The 6,608-nt window shown below is 47.2% G+C and overlaps 3 non-coding genes across 3 annotated transcripts; 2 read left to right on the top strand and 1 right to left on the bottom strand.

The window, feature by feature from the left end:
• Window positions 1–4,019: 4,019 nt before the first annotated feature.
• On the top strand, window positions 4,020–4,091 carry Trnaw-cca. Its single transcript has one exon. It is a non-coding gene; the product is annotated as a tRNA-Trp (tRNA).
• A 1,098-nt stretch (window positions 4,092–5,189) lies between these two features.
• Trnam-cau lies at window positions 5,190–5,261 on the top strand. The gene has a single exon. It is a non-coding gene; the product is annotated as a tRNA-Met (tRNA).
• An 810-nt stretch (window positions 5,262–6,071) lies between these two features.
• Trnas-aga lies at window positions 6,072–6,153 on the bottom strand. Its single transcript has one exon. It is a non-coding gene; the product is annotated as a tRNA-Ser (tRNA).
• Between the last annotated feature and the right edge of the window lie 455 nt (window positions 6,154–6,608).

Here is a 6,608-nt window from a genome sequence, read left to right as displayed (position 1 = left end):
CCCCCGCCCCGGGGTTATTTTGCTGCAGCCAGCCGGACTGCGGCAACCTTGCATTACAAAATTAAAGAGACCTGATCTCATGTTGAGCCTATTGATTCACAAATTCTTGTATTTCTGCACCAGAAGAAGGAATGCAAAAAAATCACCTTGTACTCCCCTTTTCTGATCTCCGGTTCCTCTTTATTCTGCCTCTCTGTCTTGCTCTTTTAGTTATTTTTTAAATTAACTTTTAAGCTATTTTTTATCATGGTGAAATTTACATAAGGTTTACCATGTTATGTACAGCACAACCACACTGTTATACACCCGTCACCACCATGCATCTCCAGGACTGTCATCATCCCAGTGCGAAACTCTGTATTCATTAGTCAATAACTCCATTCTCCCCTCCCCGGGCTCCCATTGATTTTTATCCCACTTTGTATCTCTGAACTTGACTTTGAAACCTCACACTGGTGGGACTGTACAATATGTGTCCTTTTGTGTCTGGTTTGTCTCACTTACCATCATGTTTTCAAGGTTCAACTTTGCTGTAGCATGTTGTCAGGATTTTCTTCCCTTTTAAGGCCAAATAATACTCTATTGTATGTTTATTGTGTTTATATTCACCACTTGACAGATATTTAGGTTGTTTCCACTTTGCCCTATAGTGAACAAGGCTGCTATGAACATTGGCAAACAAATAAACTGTCCCTGCTTTTGTGTATGTACCTAGGAGTGGAATTATTGAATCAGGTTAATTCTGTGCTTAATATTTTGGAGAACTGCCATCCATACTATCTACATACTATCATATGATGGCTGTACCAAATGCTGAAGATCCCACCAGCAATGCACAAGTGTTCCAATTTCTTCACATATTGGTCATTATTTGTCTTCTTAAAAATCAAAACAAAACAGACAAACAAAAACGAAACCTTAACGCTCTAAGAGGATATGAATCATCTAGTTAGGTTTTAACCACACACAACTGTACTTGACCTACGTTTCTATCCCAAACACAAATTTATGTTGGTGTTGAAGAGGCAGGATGGAACTTTGCCCACCCACCAGGATGGAGCAGACTTCCAGAGGAGAGAGCACTACAGGAACCAGGAGAGTCAAGGTTGAGGGGAAGACTATTGAATGAGAAGGTAGCCAGTAGCAGGTGCATGTGTGTCTGCATCAGAGGTGGCCCCACACAGATCCAGGGGTGTCTTGTTGTTAGAGTCTGTAAACAAGTCAAAATAACACCTGGCATTTTGTCAGGGGAATGTTAAAGTTCGTAAACAAGTCTGGATGGTGCCTGGCAAAATGTCAGAGGGAGTGGTTTGAGAAGTAACAAAACCGAGCCATTAGGTGTAGAGATTCCTGATTGGTTGACTGATGTATCTAGTTTATGCTAATTAGATAAGCTGTGTGAAATGTATAAATACTTCTCCTGTCCTGCAATAAACGGCTCCTACTCCTGCTGTATCAACGTACACAAGTTATTCGTCACCCCCCGATTATTCTGCTGCAGCCGGACTGCGGCATCTTGTCAAGGTGGGCATTGGGCCATCAGTGAGGAGGTGCCTGACAGGAACAAAGACATGGAGACTCATACACATGGGGAACCTTCTTGCAGCAGGTGCTCTGGGTGGCTGGTGGGGGCAGAAGGCAGTATGTGACAGTGGCCAGCATGAACCAGGAAGCTGACTCTTGGAGTCTGTTTCCTTAGGTCTTCAGAACTGTGCCGGGTTTCTGTTCTCACGACTAAAAGGCTCAGGGGTCACTCTAGTTAAACTGGGCTAACTGGGCTGCACGAAATAACCACACAAGAGACACAAATACCTTTTTCTTTGGGGTTGCTGTGACGGCTCCTCTGACCTTAAGGGTCCGCAGAAAGAGAGAGAGAGAGCGCGCGCACACGCTGACCCCTTTTGTAGAGGAGAAGCTATTCAAATGAGGCAAGGGGTCAGGTTTCAGGGGCTGAGTCTATCTTCATGATGTCCACTGTCAGCAGGTTGACTGACACCTGGGTAGGCCACACCCAAGGGCACAGTAAGAGGAGGGGACAAGGCACTTCCATGGAAGATTCTATCCTAAACAGGGCAAGGGGTTATATTACAAAGGAACAGGTGAGCATAGCTCCACCCATGGGGCTGTAGCAAGACACACCCATTTCTGTGACTGAGCGCCTCAGCACCCAGCTGGGGAGTGTTACTCAGTCACCGGTAAGGTTGGCCTCCCACAGAACAGGACCCCAAATTTCTGGAATCTGTACTAGGTAGAAACAGACATATGGGCACAAAGACAAGTCAGCCACAGGACTAGGGCCCAAGGTCAGAATTAGTGGTAAGGGTGACTTGGTGTCAAGACCCAGGGTTTGGGGGATACTGAAAATTCTGGCCTGACCCCCAAGACCAGGGGTCTTCAGCTCTGGGAAAGGAAAGGCTAGGTAGGCTGAAAAACAAGGTAAGGAGTGAAATCAACAAAGGTAAGTGAAATCTTCATTACCAACTGTAAAGTGCTCCAGGAACATGTCACTGAGAATGAACAACAAGCTGATTTTTAAAATTTTATCCAGAACCCTTTCTATGTTAGATAGAATTATAAATGATCCAAAAGAAATTAGCTGTGTGCTCTGCATTAATAAATATTAGACAAAACACCTGCATTGGAGAAATCCTATGAATTAAAGTGCTTTACTGGTTAAAGTCTTTTTGCTGACTTTGTAATTGCAGTTGCCCATTTGAGTTGGTGTTAATCTCCAGGTCCTTTGCAACCTTGTGTTGTCAATGTCCTGTCTGATTTTAGCTATGATCTCACCATTTTTGATGGTGGCCATTTTTTTTAAAACTAATTTTTGTTTTGCTTATTAAAGGAAAAAAAAAAAAAAGCTCTAACATTTGAAACAGCAAATCCACTAATCTTTGTCTAATAACACCAAAGTGGAAATCTATGGGAGAAAATAACAAATAATAAACGTTAAGTTTTGTCACAATCTCTGCCCAACACATGCTGGTGATGTGGGAAAAGGCATTTAAGAATTTCACCAAACTTGAGAGTGATAATTATGATATTATCTACTGAAAGCTCAGGGCACGGCGGGCACCGTTCTAAGCATATATAAACCCGTTTAAAGCACATTCCTCATGCAAACTCACAACCATTCTGTGATTGTCGGCACCGTTACATCCTCGTTTTTTACTGTCAATAGAAGATCACTGTATTCTCCGGCAGCTCCGGATCCCAGGCTCATTCCTTTCTGCTGGAGTCTGCAGATCCTCCCCAAAACCTCGCCTTTCATTTTCTGAAAGTCGCGTTCATTTCGCCACCAATGTCGCAGGCTCCCAATACATCCTTCCCGGGATCCCTAGTTTCTTTCCAGGATACAAAGAGTTCGCTTGTCAACAGGCGAATTCTCGAGTATGACCGGCCAAAGATGCCCCGCCACCTGCAGGGTGGGCACCCACTTCTGCCACCGACCATCTCTATATGGTTCCCAGCGGGAACCCCAGGCTCTGGATTCATTTTTTTGGGGTTGAGAAAGGGAGACCTTAATCCTAAGAGCGAGATCCCTTTCGCAGCAGTGGATCACTGTCAGAGCATCTTTTTCTATGCATTGGAAGGGCCCCTGCACTGTTGGGGTTGATGGTCTGTCTCCCTGCGGGCTCCAGGTCCTCGGAGCTTCCTAAACCAGCGCTTTCCCCGGCCAAAGGACGCGCCACAATGACCGCCTCGCCCCTGCAGACAAAGTGCCTCGCATGTTTTAGGGCCGGTTTCAGACTCAGGGGTCGAAGGTGGACTGTGAGGGTGGGAAGCCAACTTGTTTCTCCAGCCTCCGCGGAGGCTCAGTCTCTCCGGACACACGGGGCTGGCCTCGCCATTCAATTCTGCAAACGATTCGGAACCGTCCTCAGCGTCCCTCCCGAGGGGGAAGAGAGCGAAGCGGGACGGACTCTCGTTCAGGCCAGCAGCTGTCCAGTCCTTACAGAGTATCAAAAACTAATGACGTAGGTCAGGTGGATAGGTAATTAAAAGAGGCTGCCCCAGGAGACCTCGTGGCGCAACGGTAGCGCGTCTGACTCCAGATCAGAAGGTTGCGTGTTCAAATCACGTCGGGGTCAAACCTTTTGCACGGCCACTTGCCTGGGGTGTGCTGAGCTATGGAGAAGGATGCAGAACCCTCTCTGCTGTCCGGGCTTGGATGCTGCTTGAAAAGCTTTTTAAAATGCTCCTGCAAAGTGCGCAGGAACCCCCCTTGCAGGGGGCGTATCTGTGGCCCCTGGAGACCTGCCCTCTGTCTGCACTCACTGAAACTGCATTCGCTGTCCAGCGGGCGCTGGCCTTTCCTTCTCTCCCCGCCCACCGCGGTGCTCAAGGCCCCATCCCTCCTTCCGTCACCTCGGGGAAGCGCAGATCTTGCAGATCTTGCAGATCTCCGTGGGCACCGAGTCTGGGCGAGCGGGTGACCTGACCCACCTGCTGGCCCCGGGGTGAACTCCCTGCCCGAGGTTCAGTGGCTGCAGTTTCCCTGCCCTGGTCCACCGCCAAGAGTCGGTTTATTCCTCAGAGACAGAGGACCTGAAGCCGGGTACCCGAGTCGACCACAGGAACCAGCGATTAGCACCTAGATTCCGGGGCCACGAAAGGCTAAGAAAGTGTGCACGAATCAGCCGGTGTCCCCCCCCCACCCCCACACGCACACCTGGGCCTTGAGGTGCTCCAGCGGACGTTGGGAGGTGCGCAGACCTTCAGCCGTGTGCACCGCACACCTCCGCACAGTGCAGGGGACGCGCCTCTATCCAACCACGCCTCTGTGCACTGGCGACCTTTAGCCACAACAACGTGTTTTTTTTTGTTTTTGTTTTTGGTACCGAGGATTGAATTCAGGGACGATTAACCTCCGAGCCGCATTCTTAGCCCTGATTTTTCACTTTGAGACAGGTCTAAGTTGCTTAGGGCCTCGCTAAATTGCTGAAGCTGGCCTTGAACCTGCGACCTTCCTGCCTCGGCCTGCCTACTTGCTGGGATGACAAACGTGGGCCACCGCGCTCAATTCTTTTTCTATTTATTTTCTTATTAACCCCTTTTTTAGTAAGCATCATATTAGAAAGAGTGGATGATTGCTTTAGAAGTGAAAGGGAAATGCATAATTGTATGGTTTGAAAAACTGATAAGTTAGAGAAAAGATAAATACTATGTATAACGCTTGCAGGATAAGGAGCAGAGTGGCGCAGCGGAAGCGTGCTGGGCCCATAACCCAGAGGTCGATGGATCGAAACCATCCTCTGCTAGATCTGGGGTTTTTTGCTTCGCACCCCAGCGAGTATATGCACAAGGGCATCTTACTTAGATGCGCTTCTCTGACGGTATCTGGGTACAGTATCTCTGGGTAAATCATGTAGCCCAAGTAGCAAAATCAACGAAGATAGTAAAAGCACAACCGGGTCTGAGGCTGCTGTGCATGAGACGGAAAAAGTCTCCCCCGAGAATTTGAACAGAGGACGTGACCCGCGGGAGTCTCTCTGGTGCCTGCGGGGGGATATCAGCTTATTTTATTATTTAGAATAAATTATGTTCATACGACTTTTATGAACTTTTTGTCCATTTTGAGTAAAGCGAAATTCCTTAAATTTAGCAGGGACTTGTTGACTGGAGCCACCCCTCCACTTCAGGGCGCGACAGAGCCGGGATTCGAACCAGCAGATGTACGGCCCACGAGTCGGTTGCGTTACCGGCCGCGCCACCGACCCAGCTTCCCCGGGGGAGATGGTGCTTGACCTGTGGGAAGAGGAGTGCGGGGCCGCGGCCGACGAAAATGAACACGCCAAACCCGTCTTCTGGTTGCTTTCCCCCCAGTTTTCACAACTTTGAAGCCAGGGAAACCTCAGAACTAAACACAACGTAGTTTTCTTGGCTCCTTTGACTTTGCGCACGCACAACTTCTTCCTGGGCAATGGGAAAATCACTTGGATGCAACTTGTAAGACATCTTAGAGAAAATTATTTTCCCTATTGGGATGGGGCTTGTAAAATCGAAAGGAAAAGGAGATTGGGAAAACTAACCGGCACTGCCTGGGGGGACATCAAAAATGTCCCTCCCTCCGTAGTCGGCAGGATTCGAACCTGCGCGGGCAGACCCCAATGGATTTCTAGTCCATCGCCTTAACCACTCGGCCACGACTACAGACGCTTGGTATACTTTTTGATATCCTACATGTTAGAGTATATCGTGCACTTGGCATCTAAGCTTAGTAACAACTGAGTTCATGTCCTATCAATGAAAATGCACAGATAGCAACCATTTTCTGCTCCAAGCATATACGTGGTTAAGTCGAGAATGCCTTTGCAAATCAGCAATATGTTTAAGTAATTTTAAAAATTCCTCATATGTTTTGCCTAGTAGGAAATTTATCCTCAGTAATGATTCAGCTAAAGAAGTTTTTCAAAGGTCCTATATGAAAGGAAAGTGACCACAACACTCAGAGTAACCAAGAGATCTTTTTTCTTTTTTTTTTTTTGTTAGAACAACTCAGCAAAATAAAATTCCGGTTTATTGTTGGACAACATTGTTTCACACATACATCAAACAGGCCAAAAAAATAAACAGCAACTTCATAGACAAAAAAAGGAAAAAAAAAA

Source organism: Marmota marmota, unplaced genomic scaffold (assembly GCF_001458135.2).
Source record: "Marmota marmota marmota unplaced genomic scaffold, marMar, whole genome shotgun sequence".
Lineage (NCBI taxonomy): Eukaryota > Metazoa > Chordata > Mammalia > Rodentia > Sciuridae > Marmota > Marmota marmota.
This window is presented reverse-complemented; position numbering and strand designations above follow the sequence as displayed.